The 20,604-nt window shown below is 38.3% G+C and overlaps 1 long non-coding RNA gene and 1 pseudogene across 7 annotated transcripts in view; both read left to right on the forward strand.

Annotated features, from left to right (window-relative positions):
* Positions 1–20,604, forward strand: part of LOC128931440 (uncharacterized) — a 133,493-nt gene that overhangs the window by 78,462 nt on the left and 34,427 nt on the right. The window lies entirely within an intron of this gene.
* LOC118151898 (U6 spliceosomal RNA) lies at positions 7,801–7,915 on the forward strand (annotated as a pseudogene).

The raw sequence follows: 20,604 nt of genomic DNA on the forward strand, positions 1-20,604 counted from the left end.
TTTAAATTAGTATCCGGGCATGCTGGCACACATCTGTAGTCCCAGCTACTCAGGATGCTGGGGATGGAGGATCGCTTGAGCCCAGGAGTTCCATGCTAGAGTGAGGTATGATTACACCACTGTGCTCCAGCCTGGGCAAAAGAGTGAGACCTTGTCTCAAAAAACAAAAATCTAACAAGTTTGAGTTGTTGCTGTAGGAACTATTTTAAATACTTTACATAGTTTCTCACTTAGGCATCATGATGTCCTATGAGATAGCTATTATTGTTGTTTTTATTAATGAGGAAGTTGAGGCGCAGAAAGGCTAAGTGGTAGCTGGTAAATGACAGTTTAAAGTGGGACTGAAACCCTAGTTGAACGGAATCCAAAGACCGAGCTGTTTCTAGTCAAATAGGCTACTGTTTCATTAAGGCAGGGAGCAGTAAGAGCTAATAAGTGTTGTACTTTCTTCAAGATAAATAAGGAGAAAAATCATGCTATTTAATGTTCATAATTACATGAATGACTGTATGTTTTGAGATACGGCACTATACGCTTTCCTAAAGGTCCTCCTACTCTTGTACTGCTGCTCTCCATTTGGCCTGTGCCAGTGGCTGTGTGGAGGTGGTCACTCTCCTGGTGAACAGGAAATACCAGGTGACATTTGTGACAAAACAGAACACCTTTAATACAGGTATATAGTAGCCACCTCTTTCGGCATGACATGGGTTTGATTTATATATATATATATATAATTTATCTTATTTAAATATAACTCATTGGTGAAACCTGCAGAATGTGTATTTTGAATTATTAGAGTTTACAATCTATTTCTTGATCTAATGTGGACAGGTGTACATGGCCAGGAAGACACTTGTGCCATCATTCTGCTGAAACGTGGCACCACTTCACATCTTAAGGATATCTATGGCATCACTGCTCTCCGTCATGCTGGGTATAATGAGAATATGTTACTGATGTTACTGGCAGAAAAACTGCTTTCTCATGATGCAAATATTGAAGCAATGGACAAGGTGTAGATGGATCAACTTTCTTTTCAAAGTATTTGTTTTAACCTTGACATAGGTAGGGGTCCATTTTTTTTTGAGACGGAGTTTCGCTCTTGTTGCCCAGGCTGGAGTGCAATGGCGCGATCTCAGCTCACCGCAACCTCCGCCTCCTGGGTTCAGGCAATTCTCCTGCCTCAGCCTCCTGAGTAGCTGGGATTACAGACACACGCCACCATGCCCAGCTAATTTTTTGTATTTTTAGTAGAGACGGGGTTTCACCATGTTGACCAGGATGGTCTCGATCTCTTGACCTCGTGATCCACCCGTCTCGGCCTCCCAAAGTGCTGGGATTACAGGCTTGAGCCACCGCACCTGGCCGGGCTCCATTTTCTATATTTGGAAGCTCAGGCATTCACTGAATGCAAGCAGATTAAGTTGTTTTGAAATAACCTCATTGTCAAAGATCGTATTTTAAATAATGACACTTTGAAGGAAACATTAAAGGGCACAACTTTTTAAAATACACTTTGGAATTTCTTCAAGGTAAAACCTTTTCAATTTTTTTTTTAATGCAAGAGTTTTTTTTTCCTAATTAATGTAAAACAACACAGGAAAGAAAATATGCCCTGAAAATAGGCTTTGTCTTAAAACTCAAACAAAACTAAAGCAACTTAGAATTAATAGACAACTTGCTGCTGTATCATCAGTGAGTGGGGAGGCTCAAGAGGGAAAAATGGGGAGGGAAAAGGAGAGCCGCTGAGAATACACAGGTCACTTGGAAATTAGGTAATAAGCGAAAATGCCTAGAAGAGTTTTTTCTAGTTTGTTCTTCCAGTTTATATGTTGAGACAAGGTGCTCTTCAGCTTTGGGGCTAATACATTTTGGGCTGAAAAGGAGAGTGAGTTGAAACTTGCCTTGAGATTAATTTTAGGAGGACTCTGAGGAAGCCAAATACGCAGTGAATACGTGGTGGCAAAATAAGAAACACTTCAGCAGAAGATGAAACAAAGTATTAACTGACTTATGACCCATCCAGGCAGAAACCGCCACTTAGATCTAAGAGTCTAAACTTCCCTCTCAAATCTAGAATGTCTTGATGGAAAGGTGGGAGACAAGGAGCTTATTAATAGCAAAATCAAGTTCAGTTTTGAGTTTATTTGTCCCTGTGCTACTCATACCCATGAAAATTAGTGTAGATTTAATACATGACTCCATCTCGTACTCTTTTCTTTTTGTGGCCACATCTCCAACTGGTAAAGGGAATTAGCATGTGGGTGAGGGGTGAGGCTCAGGTGACTGCCTGCCGCGCTAATTCTCAGAATTGTGCTTTATAGTGACCGGAGAAAATTTGTTAAAAATCTAACATTTTAGGCTTTCCCCTGAAGCTTTGATGTAATAGGTCTGATAAGGCCTCAATGTGTATGCTTAAAAATGTCTTCTTGAAGCTGGGCACAGTGGCATGTTCTCGCAGTCCCAGCTTGAGCAACATAGTGAGGCTTATCTCCAACCACAATAACAGCAACAAACAAACAAAAACAAAACCCCCAGGTTTGGATGCGCTCCTGTTTAAGAACCCAAAATAGATACGTGCAATATGGACATTTCCAACCTCAAAAAAGTACAAGATCTCTAGAAGAGCTGGCGTTCTCGAGGTGCTGCTTTCTTCAAAGTTCCCCTTTTCGGTAAGATTAGTCTGACATGCCTGTCTTTCTCTATGTCTGTGACTGGGAGTGAAAGGGAATATTATTGGCAGTAACTCTCAGCTTACAGAATAATACCTTTTATTCCCACCATTAGTCATTCACTGCCATTCAGAGAGTCTTTAAAAATTTGCTTATAGGTAATCTTTCAATAAGTAGAGGCTGACTCTTTAATGATTTCACATCCCTTTGTCACCATACAGGTGATTATGTGTCAAGAAATGTTCATTACAAGTTGGGTTTTTTCAATTAAAATAATAGCCAATCCTAAATTTTTTTTAAGTTAATGTTGTATTATGAACTATCTCAGTATGTCTGTTAAGTTTATAGATCTTTAGCATAACCGGGATGTCAGCTTTACACACTGAAATCCATGAAGTTGACATAAATTTGATATAAAGATTTTAATAGGGGTCCAAAGTGGCTCCCGCCGGAGGTCATGGCGCTCGCGAAGGCGAGGTCATCAGTTCAAGGCTAACCTGAGCAACCTCATAAGCTCAAACTGATTGGCAAAAAAAAAAAAAAAAAAAGATTTTAATAATTTCGTTTGGCAGTCATATAAACTATTTGGCTAACAATCTGGGAAAATTATATGCAAATAGACTATAAATGAGTACATGTTGGAAACATTCTTAAAGTGGGTGTTATGAGTCTTAATAGCAATTTTCATTATATATGAGGCCTGATTTTTTTTTTTTTGTAAAACATATGATACCAGAAAAAGAAAATCGTTTACATGCAAATACTTGGATTACACACAACCATTTAGTTAGACATTCATAGCAAATATAAAAACCATGGAGCTATATTCCAAATGTGCACAGATTGGATTGCCTTTATAAACGGAGTCAACAGTAAAATTTAGAAGACTTACGCAGAAATATGGACTTCACGTTTGTCTTAAAAAATTAAATCTGGTGTCCCCTGAGTTTCTACCACTGTTGGCCTTCTGTGCAGAGGGTGCTCCTTTATAAAGGCAAATATTCTCCAGTTTGCTTTTAACCTTCCTTTGTCCTTGTAGGTATTTGAGTTTACAACTTTTATGTTGTAAAATCTTTATTTTGATAAAGATTTCAAAGTTTTTAAGTCAATGTGTATGTCTTTATAATATATAGTCTAGAGATTATATAAATCCCTCAGTTATGGGGTTGAATTTTTGAATTTAGTTTAAAACTCTTTCTTTATCTATACCACAAATAATGATCTTCTCATAAGAAAGCCAAGATGTTTTTTATAGGCGATTTTTGGTTATAGTTGGATAGTTTCTGAATATTGCAGGCATTGTATCTTTCTCCTCAGCAATCTTCCTTAAGAATGAAGTGACTTGTTGACTTTCATTATGCTTGAAATAACCCATATGGATTAGTATGAGAACTTCCATTATATTTGCATTTGCTTTAAATTTAGTTTAAAATAAAAAAAAATTTAAATAGTAATTTAAATGGAAACCAGTAAAAATGAATTTAAAAAGTAGAGTTGCTTTAGAGTCCCCGCATTATATTACCATTACAATTGAGAATAGAATTTCTTACTAAGCTTTGTTTTTTTTTTTAATATTTATTTTTAAGTTTTTAAAACCTCTTTCTCTTAAACAGAACATACTGAGCATTATAACAGTTAAGATAAAAATCTGTTCTTTTGCATTAAAAGAAGCCCATGGACTGTTTAATAATATGAAAAATATGTACATTTGAAGGCAATTACTCTTAATTCAAAGCTCATTTCCTTAGTGGCGCATTTGGAGCAGGAGGGCCTGACATTGGCGTCTGGGATTCTAACGTCATTGATGGAAGTGAATCAAGCAAGTTTGCACCACCCAGAGGAAACCTCCAGCTGTACTGGGAAGCTCTGGAAACTGTCTCTGAATCTCTTAATTCCTTAAATATTAGTATTTGCCACAAAAAGTATTATCAGATGGGTTTTAGGTAAAGTTCAAGAGATTTCTTGATTATATAAAATACAGTTTGTAATACTTCTCATATGCAGATTGTCAAGGAGTCTTTCTCAGGATACAATAAGAAAATATTCTTTGGAATATAGTTTAAGAAACACTGCTCTAGAGAAAATAATTTAAATGATTAATTTATGTAAAAAACACGTATTTGCTACCGTGTTTTAGATTTGGGGGGCTATAGAGAGAGAAGATACAGGCCTTACCCTCAAGAAGCTCTTGGTTTCAGTAGGAAACAGTGAAGTGATTACAATAGGCCATGCTAAGTGCTGTGATGGAAGCAGGGTTCTTTGGACTGGTAGGTTTGAAGGAGTTTTGGCGATGACCACAGTTATGTGGGGAGGCCGAGGAGGGGGGTTTGCAAGGTAGAGAGCAGCACATCAGAAAGTACAGAGGAGTGCGAAGGATGGGACTGGTTCTCATTCACTTCTTTTCTATACTGTATGTTGAAGTTCTTAGAGAAGGTTTTTCATTTGAGAAATTTGTAATTTTGTGAATTTTTTTTTTTTGCTGTTTTATAGGATGGAAACATCACTTTTATCTGCTATAATTTGCACGAGACAGTAAATGGTGTAATTTTTAGTGAAAACCCAAGCAAATGTATGTGCTGTCGATAGGCTGAGACAGTACAATAGTTCTTGTTGAAAATAAAGACCTGAGTGTTCTAGAGTGGAGTCACTCAAGTCAGAAATATTAATAAGATTCACATAATTATTGGCATATAGTGAAAAATATCAACACAGATAATCAGGTGGAAAAGTGAATATCTGGACTAAGCAATGTAAAAACATAGAGTAGGATCCGTTTTCTCATAATGTAGAGCGTTTGTTATTTGTAATCTGATGTTTTTGGTCTTGTAATCTCACATTAGCTAAAGGTTTTTGTATTTTGTTAATTTTTGAAGTGTGGACTTTTAGCTTATGACTGGTATTGTCATTATTGTTATTTATTGTGTTCAGGCTGTAGATGGCTCCTACCTGACCCATAGCTGATATGAATGACAATATATCAGGCCAGGAATGCAATGGGTACATCTGCATTTAAATCTTTGCCTACTTTAGATAAATGACCTCAGCACAGTTCCGGCCATCAAGGGACTACAAGTTAGCAACTTGTATTATGTCATCCCCCAGTGAAACGAGATATCCTTCTCATCCCTTTCTTTTTAGCCTTGGTGATAATTTACAAAGATGAACACTTGAGCACCCAAGATGCTTATAGACACAAGCTCGTACATGCAAATGGTTATTCTGTCTACATCCACAGGTAGGATATTAAATTGAGAAAGTCTATCAAACTGGCTGTTTAGTAATGACTTTATTAAAGTCCTTGAATGGAGCTGTTTCTTTGTTCTAGAGCAGCCCTCATGCTTCCTGTACATTATGGCTCATCAGGCATTGTCAATATTTTCCTTCAGCAAAATATTAATTTCATTACTCAAGATATGTGTGTATGAGATGCAGAGAATTATGCTATTTATCATGGTTTGACAAGGTGTTTGTATGAAATGGCCAGTTAATACTAAATTGATGTTTAAAATCATTGCAACCTCTGAATCTTATACATTAGGTGAGAGTTCATAGTTTGGTTCAGGTCATTTGAAAAGCAAAAGTTAGTCCACTTTTTAGATAAAAATCAAGCAGAAGGCTAGATTAGTGAGAAGCAGAATGCAGGATTCTTTCAGGACTTTTAAGACCCTTATGCCTAGGGATCTCAATGTGGTTCATCTCATTCTTTTTTTTTTTTTTTTTTTTTGAGACGGAGTTTCGCTCTTGTTACCCAGGCTGGAGTGCAATGGCGCGATCTCGGCTCACCGCAACCTCCGCCTCCTGGGTTCAGGCAATTCTCCTGCCTCAGCCTCCTGAGTAGCTGGGATTACAGGCACGCGCCACCATGCCCAGCTAATTTTTTGTATTTTTAGTAGAGACGGGGTTTCACCATGTTGACCAGGATGGTCTCAATCTCTTGACCTCGTGATGTACCCGCCTCGGCCTGCCAAAGTGCTGGGATTACAGGCGTGAGCCACTGCGCCCGGCCCGGTTCATCTTATTCTGAGTATAATCCCCATGCATCAGATGAAAATAGAGCCACATCTTTGACCTCGATTTTATTCATTGTTTTTCTTTTTTATTTTGTAGAGGCAAGGTCTCACTATGTTGCCTAGGCTGGTCTCGAACTCCTGAGCATAAGTCATCCTCCTGCCTTGGCCTCTCAGAGTGCTAGCCGCCATGCCTGGCCTGACTTTTCTAATGAGTTATTGGGTCTTGAAATGTTCAATTTAGCAGAAAATCTTGTATCGTCTTCTGGGGCTATCTCCTGTGTCTGTCTTCTTTGAATTTTCCAAGAAGCTACGGTGTTTTCTAAGTCCAAGGGTGGCAATCTTTCTTTACAAGTCAGAAGGGGGAAAACGGCCATTCAGATTATTCTGTCGTTTCCACGGATGCACTTGCTTTACTGTTGCCATTGTAACTGGTCCTTCAATCTGATGGTGATTGACCTTTGCCACCAGGATGCATTCACTGATTCAGACACTCCATTTTCATGGTGATTCATATGTAGAGTTCAAAGCTCAGTGTTTATTAGGTTATGAACTTATGCTCAGCCATTGTTCCCAGCACCCTGCTCTGGGAACCAGGCCTCCTAGCTTTACCCACACAAATAGTCAGCAAATTGATGCTTCCCTACACTAAAAACATTATTTGGAGCTAGACTTAGCCTAGGCCTTCATAGTAAGTCATCCTTTGAGACCCCTGTTGGTCTTTTCTCTAACAAATACTAGTTGAGATCGTTCCCACCAGTCAGAGATGTTTAAATGTTGCAGGAAGAGGTTAAGTTCCCTTTCCTTTTGCTGTCAGATTGCAATCTTGAGGCTCTTTTATATCCTCTGCAGCAGCCTTGGTTAGACAGCAGAAGGCTCCATGTTGTCTTTCCACAGAGCACTGGGAACCAACTTGCAGGTGGCCCCTCAAGTAATCCATTTCTACAATAATAAAGGTCTCCCAGGCTACTTGCTTCTCTACCTCAAGTTGTAAATACATTTTAAAGTTCTGCCTCACAGGAAGCCGTTAGATAAAATTCTCTGAATCTCAAGTAGGTGAGTCGGATTGAGCAGAGCTAAGCTTCATCGATGATTCATGAGTGTCCCTGTGTAAAACTGGGGTTTGTACTCTTTCACCAGCATATGCTTTAAATTGGATCGATAGAGAGCAGATAAGCATAAGCATGGCTGCTGCCTAAGGATGGCTCAGAAATTCATAAAGCATTCCATATTTTGCATTGCTTCTGGAAAGTCATCTATTTTTTAAAAATTGCATTTTAGGTTTTGGGGTACATGTGAAGAACATGCAATACTGTTGCATAGGTACACACATGGCAGTGTGATTTGCTGCCTTCCTCCCCTTCACCTATATCTGGCATTTCTCCCCATGCTCTCTATCCCCAACTCCCCACCCCCTGCTGTCCCTCCCCTATTCCCCCCAACAGACCCCAGTGTGTGATGCTCCCCTTTCTGTGTCTATGTGTTCTCATTGTTCAACACTCACCTATGAGTGAGAACATGTGGTGCTTCATTTTCTGTTCTTGTGTCAGTTTGCTGAGAATGATGGTTTTCAGGTTCATCCATGTCCCTACAAAGGACACTAACTCATCGTTTTTTATTGCTGCATAATATTCCATGGTGTATATGTGCCACATTTTCTCTGTCCAGTCTGTCATCGATGGGCATTTTGGTTGGTTCCAGGTCTTTGCTATTGTAAACAGTGCTGCAATGAACGTTGATGTGCATGTGTCCTTATAGTAGAACGATTTATAATCCTATGGATATATACCCAGTAATGAGATTGCTGGGTCAAATGGAATTTCTATTTCTAGGTCCTTGAGGAATCGCCACACTGTCTTCCACAATGGTTGAACTAATTTACACTCCCAATAGTGTAAAAGTGTTCCTATTTCTTCGCATCCTCTCCAGCATCTGTTGTCTCCCGATTTTTTAATGATCGCCATTCTAACTGGTGTGAGATGGTATCTCAATGTGGTTTTGATTTGCATTTCTCTAATGACCAATGACGATGAGCATTTTTTCATATGTTTGTTGGCCTCATGTATGTCTTCTTTTATAAAGTGTCTGTTCATATTCTTCACCCACTTTTGAATGGGCTTGTTTTGTTCTTGTAAATCTGTTTTAGTTCTTTGTAAATTCTGGATATCAGCCCTTTGTCAGATGGGTAGACTGCAAAAATTTTTTCCCACTCTGTTGGCTGCCAATTCATTCTAATGACTGTTTCTTTGCTGTGCAGAAGCTGTGGAGTTTGATTAGGTCCGATTTGTCTTCATGAAGTCCTTGCTTACACCTATGTCTTGAATGGTTTTGCCTAGATTTTCTTCTACGGTTTTTGTGGTGCCAGGTCTTATGTTTAAGTCTTTAATCCATCTGGAGTTAATTTTAGTGTAAGGTGTCAGGAAGGGGTCCAGTTTCTGCTTTCTGCACATAGCTAGCCAGTTTTCCCAACACCATTTATTAAACAGGGAATCCTTTCCTCATTGCTTGTTTTTGTCAGGTTTGTCAAAGATGGTATGGTTGTAGGTATGTTGTGTTGTCTCCGAGGCCTCTGTTCTGTTCCATTGGTCTATGTCTCTGTTTGGGTACCAGTACCATGCTGTTTTGATTACTGTAGTCTTGTAGTATAATTTGAAGTCCAGTAGTGTGATGCCTCCTGCTGTGTTCCTTTTCCTTAGAATTGACTTGTCTGTGCGGACTCTCTTTTGGTTCCATATAAAGTTTAAGGTGGGTTTTTCCAGTTCTGTGAAGAAGGTCATTGGTAGCTTGATGGGGATAGCATTAAATTTATAGATTACTTTGGGCAGTATGGCCATTTTCACTATATTGAGTCTTCCTAACCATGAACATGGAATGTTTCTCCATCTGTTTGTGTCCTCTCTTATTTCTTTGAGCAGTGGTTTGTAGTTCTCCTTGAAGAGGTCCTTTACATTCCTTGTTAGTTGTATTCCTAGGTATTTTATTCTCTTTGTAGCAATTGTGAATGGCAGTTCATTCTTGATCTGGCTCTCGTTAAGTCTGTTATTGGTGTATAGGAATGCTTGTGATTTTTGCACACTGATTTTGTATCCTGAGACTTTGGTGAAGTTGCTTATCAGTTTCAGGAGATTTTGGGCTATGACAATGGGATCTTCTAGATATACTATCATGTCATCTGCAAATAGAGACAGTTTGACTTCCTTCTTTCCTATTTGAATACCCTTTATTTCTTTTTCTTGCCTGATTGCTCTGGCTAGAACTTCCAGTATTATATTGAATAGAAGTGGTGAAAGAGGGCATCCTTGTCTAGTGCCAGATTCCAATGGGAATTCTTCCAGTTTTTGCCCATTCAGTATCATATTGGCTGTTGGTTTGTTGTAAATAGCTTTTATTATTTTGAGATACATTCCATCAATACCTAGTTTATTGAGGGTTTTTAACATAAAGGGCTGTTGAATTTTGTCAAAGGCCTTCTCTGCATCAATTAAAATAAATATGTGGTTTTTGTCTTTGGTTCTGTTTATGTGGTGAATTACATTTATAGACTTGCATATGTTGAACCAGCCTTGCATCCCCAAGATGAATCCTACTTGATCATGGTGGATAAGCTTTTTGATGTGCTGTTGCAATTGGCTTGCCAGTATTTTATTGAAGAATTTTGCATCTATGTCCATCATGGATATTGGCCTGAAGTTTTCTTTTCTTGCTGAGTCTCTGCTGGGTTTTGGTATCAGGATGATGTTGGTCTCATAAAATGATTTTGGAAGGATTCCCTCTTTTTGAATTATTTGTAATAGTTTCAGAAGGAATGGTCCCAGCTCCTTCTGTGTCTCTGGTAGAATTCAGCTGTAAACCCATCTGAACTTTTTTTTGTGTGTTAGGCTCTTAATTGCTGCCTCAACTTCAGATCTTGTTATTGGTCTGTTCAGGGTTTTGGCTTCTTCCTGGTTTAGTCTTGGGAGGAGGCAAGTGTCCAGGAATTTATCCATTTCTTCCAGGTTTACTAGATTATGTGCATAGAGCTGTTTGTAATAATCTCTGACGATGGTTTGAATTTCTGTGGAATCTGTGGTGATTTCCCCTTTATTGTTTTTTATTGCATCTATTTGGTTATTCTCTCTTTTTTATTAATCTGGCTAGTGGTGTGTTTTATCTTTTTGAAAATGCAGCTCCTGGATTTATTGATATTTTGAAGGGTTTTTTTGTGTCTCTATCTCTTCAGTTTTGCTCTGATCTTAGTTATTTCTTGTCTTCTGCTAGATGTTGAGGTTTTTTTGACCTTGCTCCTATAGCTCTTTCAATTTTGATGATAGGGTGTCAATTTTGGATCCCTCCTTTTTTATCATGTGGGCACTTATTGGTATATATTTTCCTCTAGAGACTGCTTTAAATGTGTCCCAGAGATTCTGGTATGTTGTGTCTTCATTCTCATTGGTTTCAAAGAACATCTTTATTTCTGCCTTCATTTCATTGTTTATCCAGTCAACATTCAAGAGCCAGTTGATCAGTATCCATAAAGCTGTTCAGTTCTGAGATAGTTTCTGAATTCTGAGTTCTAACTTGATTGCACTGTGGTTTGAGAGACTGTTTGTTATGATTTCAGTTGTTTTGCATTTGCTGAGAAGTGCTTTACTTCCAATTATGTGGTCAATTTAAGAGTAGGTGTGATGTGGTGCTGAGAAGAATGTGTATTTGGTGGGTTTGGGGTGGAGAGTTCTGCAAATGTCTATCAGGTTTGCTTGTTCCAGGTCTGAGTTCAAGTCCTGGATATCCTTGTTAATTTTCTATCTCGTTGATCTGTCTAATATTGACAGTAAAGTGCTAAAGTCTCTCACTATTATTGTGTGGGAGTCTAAGTGTCTTTGTAAGTCATTAAGAACTTGCCTTATGTATCTGGGTGCTCCTGTATTGGGTGCATATATATTTAAAATCGTTAGTTCTTCTTGTTGCATTGATCCTTTTACCATTATGTAATGTCCTTCTTTGTCTCTTTTGATGTTTGTTGCTTTAAAGTCTATTTTATCAGAGATAAGAATTGCAACTCCTGCTTTTCTTTGCTCTCCTTTTGCTTGGTAAATCTTCCTCCATCCCTTTATTTTGAGCCTTTGTGTATCCTTGCATGTGAGATGGGTTTTCTGGAAACAGCACACCAATGGGTTTTGGCTTTTTATCCAATTTGCCAGTCTGTGTCTTTCGATTGGTGCATTTAGTCCATTTACATTTAGGGTTAATATTGTTATGTGTGAGTTTGATACTGCCATTTTGATGCCAGCTGGTTGTTTTGCCTGTTAGTTGATGCAGATTCTTCATTTTGTTGATGCTCTTTACCATTTGGTATGTTTTTTTGGAGTGGCTGGTACTGGTTGTTCCTTTCTATGTGTAGTGCCTCTTTCAGAAGCTGTTGTAAAGCAGGCCTGGTGGTGACAAAATCTCTGAGTACTTGCTTGTTCACAAAGGATTTTATTTTTCCTTCTCTTATGAAGCTTAGTTGGCTGGATATGAAATTCTGGGTTGAAAGTTCTTTTTTTAAAAAATGTTGAATATCATCCCCCACTCTCTTCTGGCTTGTAGGGTTTCTGCTGAGAGATCTGCTGTGAGTCTGATGGGCTTCCCTGTATGGGTAACCCGACCTTTCTCTCTGGCTGCCCTTAGCATTTTCTTTTTCATTTCAACCCTGGCGAATCTGACAATTATGTGCCTTGGGGTTGCTCTTCTTGAGGAATATCTTTGTGGTTTTCTCTTTATTTCCTGGACTTGAATATTGGCCTGCCTTTCTAGTTTGGGAAAGTTTTCCTGGATAATATCCTGAAGAGTATTTTCCAGCTTGGATTCATTCTCTTCGTCACATTCAGGCACACCTATCAAATGTAAATTAGGTCTTTTCACATAGTCCCATATTTCTTGGAGACTTTGTTCATTCCTTTTTATGCTTTTTTCTCTAATCTTGCATTCTTGTTTTATTTCATTGAGTTGATCTTCGACCTCTGATATCCTTTCTTCTGCTTGGTTAATTTTGCTTTTGAGACTTGTGCATACTTTGCGAAGTTCTTGTGTTGTGTTTTTCAGCTCCATCTGTTCATTCATATTCCTCTCTAAATTGTTCATTCTTGTTAGCATTTTGTCAAATCTTTTTTCAAGGTTCTTAGTTTCTTTGCATTGAGTTAGAACATGTTCTTTTAACTCACAGAAGTTTCTCATTACCCACCTTCTGAAGCCTGATTCTGTCATTTCATCACACTCATTCTTCATCCAGCCTTATTCCCTTGCTGGTGAGGAGTTGTGATCTCTTATAGGAGGCAAGGTGTCCTGGTTTTGGGTGTTTTCCTTCTTTTTGTGCTGGTTTCTTCCCATCTTTGTGCATTTATCCACTTGTCATCTTTGTAGTTGCTGATTTTCAGATTGGGTCTCTGAGTGGATGTGCAGTTCATGATAAAGTTATTTCTGTTTCTTATTTTTCCTTCTAACATTCTGGCCCCTCTGCTGTAGGACTGCTGAGGTCCACTCCAGGCTCTCCTTGCCTGGGGATCATTTGCAACAGCTCCAGAACAGTAAGGGTTGCTACCAGTTTTTTCTTCTGCCATCTTGGTCCCAGAATGATGCCTTGACTATATTTCTTGACCAGCTCCAAGGAAGCAGTGTGAGTTGAAGAAAAACAGGAGATACCTAATATTACAATTGTAGTTATCACTATAAAACTATTGATGTACAGTGATTTATGAAATGAAAACAGAGCTGAGTAACATGTGGCATGTTACATGCAAATATGTTGTCAGTACATGTCTTGGAAATAAGAAAATGTCAACTTGCATTTCCTTAATAAACCTGAAAAACAATAAAAACAGGGTTATTTTCTTGTATGTTAGTTGGAGAGGGCCATGGAGATCCAGCATCCTGGCACAGATGTGCTGGCTCAATGTCTGATGAGGTGGTTGTCCAAGCCAGGTTTTGACATCTGTTAATTTTCTGCTCTTGGTGTGATTGATGAGCTCAGTAATAGGGGACAATCATGTCACCCATTTTAATGAGATAATATATTTATATGTAAATTTAGTTATAAGTTATGAATTAGCTAAAATGCCCTGAATTACAAGCCACAATAAATATAACTAAAAAACAAAATTAGCACTTAATAACATTTTATGACAACTGCAACATTTGAATATTAGAACCTATGGAAAAACACATCAAGCTTCATTTGGGACTCCAAATAGTTTCAGCAATAAAGTTTAAGGATAAATTATTCAATTGCTTTACTATTTCTCTGAATATTTGAGCATGCAATCTAATTACATCTTTTTAACAACCTAGTGAAGTACGGTAGAAAAATCCTTATTTTGTAGAAGAAACCATGGAGCCTAAGAGAAGCAACTTGTCTGAAAACAAATACCACTCGTTAGAGAGCAAGGACCTGTTCTGAGTGCGGGACACTTTGCACAATGTCCAGCTGAATAGAGTCAATTTACTGAGCTGTGCTTTCTCCATTTATGAGTACTTCACTTTTTTTTCCTATAATTAAAACATTAATAAACTTGTAAAGCTTAAAATTTTGAAGTGTATGGGATAAAAATTCAAGTTCTGGTATTAGTGCTGAGATTGCCTGAAATGGTTTAAGAATTTAATATGTGTGGTAAATATTTTTTATTTTAGTATTAAAATAGCAATTTTATTTGTTAATTTTTATGTATAGAATTTGACATCAAATTTTGAAATCTAAAAATAAGATACTTCAAGGCTAGTAAGACTTCTGATAGTAAATTTCTAATATATATCTTGTTGTCCTACTCTTGATAAAAAAAAAAGGAAGATGTAAGCTTAAGGTAGTTTTAATTGAAAACAACCAGTTTAAAAATATGTGTAAATTGCAAGTATATATATGTATATACATATATGTAAATTAATTTTCAATATTTAACTTCTTTAGTTTGGAATTCGGAGTTATTTAAGAAGGTAGTTTTATCTAAATTATAATCTGAAACAGTATTGTTTGAAAAAAATAATTACAATCCCTCCAATTCTATATCATATTTTTGCATAAATAAGAAACAAGATTGCTAAGTTAGCATGTTGTATGTTTTTTCTACAGTCACATTATAACAAATTGAATTTGTTCTACACAGGGATCTTCTATTTCACTTTTATAATAAATTGTTTGTATTTAGTACATAAATAATTATAGTTGACCCATGAATAATGCGGGGGTTAGGGACTGTAATCCCTCTGCAGTTGAAAATCTGAGTATAACTTTTAATTTCCCGGGCTTAGCTACTATTAACCCACCATTGACTGGAAGCCTTCCTGAGAACATCAACAGTTCATTAAAACCTATTTTATTGGCCGGGCGCGGTGGCTCACGCCTGTAATCTCAGCACCTTTGAAAGGCCGAGGTGGGTGGATCACGAGGTCAAGAGATCGAGACCATCCTGGTCACAAGGTTAAACCACGTCTATACTAAAGATACAAAAATTAGCTGGGCACGGTGGCGCGTGCCTGTAGTCCCAGCTACTCAGGAGGCTGAGGCAGAAGAATTGCTTGAACCCAGGAGGTGGAGGTTTTGGTGAGCTGAGATCGCGCCATTGCACTCCAGCCTGGGTAACAAGAGCGAAACTCTGTCTCAAAAAACAAAACAAAACCTATTTTATTTGTGCTGCATTATTATATACTGTGTTCTTACAACAAAGTAAGCTAGAGAAATGAAGCTGTTAGAAAGCAAATCGTCAGAAAAATATATTGACTTTTCATAAAACGTAAGTGGATTCTCACAAAGGTCTTCATCTGTCTATGGATTTCAGAGGCAGAAGAAAATCTGCATGTAAGTAAACCCCTCCACATCAAACCCTTGCTGTTCCAGGGTGAACTGTATCACATATTAATTTTTGTCATAAAGTATCTTCAGAACTGGGAACTCAACAATCCCTTTCTTGTACCATAAGTAAATGGCAATAAGAACTGTAAAATTAAACCAGCGTGCACCCATACAAATTGGAGATTATGTTTTGGAGATACCTACTGAGTGCAGAAGACAGAAAAACAGTTCCTTCGTGAGAAGTACAAGTTATGTTACATCTTTTTTTTTTTTTGAGACGGAGTTTCGCTCTTGTTACCCAGGCTGGAGTGCAATGGCGCGATCTCGGCTCACCGCAACCTCCGCCTCCTGGGTTCAGGCAATTCTCCTGCCTCAGCCTCCCGAGTAGCTGGGATTACAGGCACGTGCCACCATGCCCAGCTAATTTTTTGTATTTTTAGTAGAGACGGGGTTTCACCATGTTGACCAGGATGGTCTCGATCTGTTGACCTCGTGATCCACCCGCCTCGGCCTCCCAAAGTGCTGGGATTACAGGCGTGAGCCACCGCACCGGCCATGTTACATATTCTTACATAAGCCAGATGGTTTTATCTGTCATCGTTGACACACATACACATATGCACATGCGCATGTACACACACACACGTGCTGTTGCACTTGCATATGTGCACACTAAGTTACAAGTCCTGCTGATTCTTTATGAGTGAATCCACTGTTTGCGGGGAGCAGCGGATCACACTTGCTGCACTTTGGATGCAGTTCGACTTTTTAACTTGTTCTGTGAGGAACTGCCTTTAATGGGTGAACCATGTTTCTAGTTTTGTAAGAAATAAAAAGATTAGAAGCAAGTAAAAGGAACTCTCTGATCAGTAGTGGACTGTTGTACTTTACTCGGTGGACATATGTTTTTCTCCGAGTGTACAAGTTACTTGATGATGAGTTCTCCAGTTGTACTAGGTACTTACTTAATTAGTTGTTGTTATTGTAAGAAATGGGGTCTCTCTATGTTGCCCAGGCTAGAATACAGTGTCTATTCAGTGGTACAATTACAGCTCACTGTAGCCTTGAACTTCTGGGCTTAATCAGTCCTCCTACCTTATCCTCCTGAGTAGCTGGGACCATAGTCATGTGTGGCTACATCTAGTTGGATACACAATTATTGGTTGATTGATTTGTTTATCTTTATTTTTGAGACTGTCTCCCTCATTTGCTAGAACTTGAGTGTAGTGGTGCATTCTTGGCTCCCTGCGACTTCTGCTTCCTGGCCTTAAATGATCCTTTCACCTCAGCCTCCCAAGTAGCTGGGACTACAGGCATACACCACCATGCTTAGCAATTTTTTTTATGGTATGTATGTATGTATGTATGTATGTATGTATGTATGTGTATGTATATTTTAGAGGAGGTCTCACCATATCACCCAGGCTGGTCTGGAACTTCTGAGCTCAAATAATCCTTCTGCAACAATGGCTTTATTCAATTAGATACAGAAATACAAGAATCTCCAAATCAGATATTAAGGAGAAAAAAACAAAAGAAAAACATTAGGGAAAGTTATTCTGTGAAATAACCATTTGATGACAGCCACATTTATCATATCAACTTAATAAAAATCTTATACGATGCATTTGTGCCAAGGCTGTCCAACACCACCTCCAGGCTTGGTGATTCACTAGAAGGTCTCACAGGACTCAGAAAATAATCATGCTCAGATCTTTAATTTGTTACAATGAAAGGGTACAGGCAAAATTAGAGGGAAAAGGTGCATGAGGTCAAGTCTGGAGGAAACCAGGCACAGGTTTCCAGGAGTTCTCTCCTGTGGCGTTCCCAGGATCTGCTTAATTCTCCCAGTCTCACATTTTGGCAACACATGCGCAGTGATGTCTGCCAGTACCAGGATCTTATTAGAGACTCAGTACACGAGTGTTTTAAATGGAGGTTACTCTCCCTCACATGTACCCAAATTCCAGACTCTCAGAAGGAACGCATCTGTTCAGAGTAACCACATTGTTTCTGTGAACAGTTTAGACACAGTGAGCCCTTCTTCTCAGGGAACGGTGGTAACCCTCTTAGTTTCAATTTCCTAAACACCTGCCACGGGGCCAGGCTTGCACACGCGTCTTTCTAAGGATGTCAGTCTTTTGCCTGCTATATGAAATCTTTTCTGCACAAAAGTTTTAGCCCCAACTTAATTTTTGGTGTTGTTTTAAAATTTCACTTTAACAGCAAATAACATAAGGTAACTTGGCACTGGTTTCTGTGGTATGATCCATCCTTAGTTGCAATGCTGGTTACCTTTCTGAGTTTTGGTGACTAACAGGTATTTCTTTGTAAGTTACCATAGCAGTATTAGGTAATTACAGTCGGTCCCTATCTCATTAGCCTTTCAGTAAAATTGTTAAATAAGTTTAATAATTTGAGTTAAAATAAGAATAAAAATTATCTTTTATTCTCATTACATGAATAATCTAGTTTTCCTTTTTTTAAATTGCATTTTAGGTTTTGGGGTACATGTGAAGAACATGCAAAATAGTTGCATAGGTACACACGTGGCAGTGTGATTTGCTGCCTCCCTCCCCTTCACCTATATCTGGCATTTCTCCCCATGCTATCTCTCCCCAACTCCCCACCCCCTGCTGTCCCTCCCCTATTCCCCCCCCACAGATCCCAGTGTGTAGTGCTCCCCTCCCTGTGTCCATGTGTTCTCATTGTTCAACACCCACCTATGAATGAGAACACATGGTGTTTGATTTTCTGCTCTTGTGTCGGTTTGCTGAGAATGATGGTCTCCAGGTTCATCCATGTACCTAAAAAGGACACGAACTTTTGTTTTTTGATGGCTGCATAATATTCCATGGTGTATATGTGCACATTTTCCCTGTCCAGTCTATTATCGATAAGCATTTGTGTTGGTTCCATGTCTTTGCTATTTAAAGCTGTGCTGCAATAACATTCATGTGCATGTGTCCTAATAGTAGAACGATTTATAATTCTTTGGATATATGCCCAGTAATGGGATTGCTGGGTCAAATGGAATTTCTATTTCTAGGTCCTTGAGAAATCGCCACACTGTCTTCCACAATGGTTGAACTAGTTTACACTCCCACCAGCAGTGTAAAAGTGTTTCTATTTCTCCACATCCTCTCCAGCATCTGTTGTCTCCAGATTTTTTAATGATCGCCATTCTAACTGGCGTGAGATGGTATCTCAATGTGGTTTTGATTTGCATTTCTCTAATGACCAGTGATGATGAGCATTTTTTCATGTTTCTTGGCATCATATATGTCTTCTTTTGTAAGGTGTCTGTTCATATCCTTTGCCCACTTTTGAATGGGCTTTTTTTTTCCTTGTGAATCTGTTTTAGCTCTTTGTAAATTCTGGATATCAACCCTTTGTCAGATGGGTAAAGTGCAACAATTTTTCCCATTCTGTTGGTTGCTGGTTCACTCTAATGATTGTTTCTTTTGCCGTGCCGAAGCTGTGAAGTTTGAGTAAGTCCCATTTGTGTATTTTGGCTTTTGTTGCCAATGTTTTTGGTGTTTTGGTCATGAAGTCCTTGCCTACTCCTATGTCCTGGATGGTTTTGCCTACATTTTCTTCTAGGGTTTTTATGGTGTTAGGTCTTATGTTTAAGTCTTTAATCCATCTGGAGTTAATTTTAGTGTAAGGTGTCAGGAAGGGGTCCAGTTTCTGCTTTCTGCACATGGCTAGCCAGTTTTCCCAACACCATTTATTAAACAGGGAATCCTTTCCCCATTGCTTGTTTTTGTCAGGTTTGTCAAAGATCGGATGGTTGTAGATGTGTGGCGTTGCCTCCAAGGCCTCTGTTCTGTTCCATTGGTCTATATCTCTAGTTTTCATGTTATGCTAAATCACTGTTTAGAATTGTGAAATAAGATAAAATAATCATTTTATCAATCTTTTCTTGCCTAAGCATGCAATTAAATTTATTAATTTTACATATTTTATATACTTCAATTTGAGAAATAATGCCTACATGCTGTTACTTTGGTCTTTAATGATCTTCAATTTGGGGTCACCATGTCTTGCTTAAACATGTCATCATAACAGGTTCAGTGAATATCTTTTATTTTTCACTTTAGTTTTTGTTCTGGAAATCCTGGGATGCATAGACAATTAGTATCGTTTTTAGATCAACAACTTTATTTCTTAGAACAGTTTTAGGTTCACAGCAACATTGAGAGGAAGGTACAGAGATTTCTCATTATTTTCCATGCCTCTCACACATACATGGCCCTTCCCATTATTAGCATTTTCTATCAAAGTGCTACATTTGTTACAACTGATGGACCTACATTGACACATTATAACGAAAGTTCATAGTTGACATCAGGCTTCATTCTTAAAACTGCACATTCTGTGACTTCAGACAAATGTATAATGACATGTATGTACTATTTTAATATGACAGACAGAATCGTTTCGCTGCCCTAAAACTTCTCAATGCTATGCCTGTTTGTCTCTCCCTTTCTTCCCAGCAACTCCAACCACTGATCTTTTCTATATCCATAGTTTTACTTTTTTCAGAAGTCATATAGTTGAAATAATACAGTGAATATATTTTTGACTCATTAAAAAGTTAAAGTTCTATGTTGATTGAATGTAGTCTTTTAAGATATACTTTGTTCATTTTTTTCATCATAAGATCTGATAACACGTGCTTTACATATTTAGAAAACATGATTTGTGTAGATATTTGCCACGTAATGGAAAGGGTTGAGGAAAATTACGCCATGCATTACCACACAGCACAAACTGGAGCACTTGGTTTATGGGGCGGGTTCAGATAGACTCTGTTCCTTGGAAGGGAACAAGTTCAGGAGGTTGTACTTTATCAAACTGGAATCACAAAGTCTCCCATCTGTACTTTCAGTTGGAAACGAGACCAGGCAGTGAATGCTATAGGTAAACAGCCATGCTCCTCACTGATCCTCTTCCTTCGAGGGATGAGTTTGAAAACCGTTTCTACTATGATGACATGACTCACCTACAGCTACATTCTCTGTCATGAGGGATGGCAGGGAAATCACACAATTTTGCTTTATATGAGGTTTAGAAAGAATTTTTTTCTTCTACTATGGAGAGGGAAAAAGTATTGGTGCAT

This window comes from Callithrix jacchus, chromosome 2, assembly GCF_049354715.1.
Source record: "Callithrix jacchus isolate 240 chromosome 2, calJac240_pri, whole genome shotgun sequence".
In the NCBI taxonomy this organism is placed as follows: domain Eukaryota; kingdom Metazoa; phylum Chordata; class Mammalia; order Primates; family Cebidae; genus Callithrix; species Callithrix jacchus.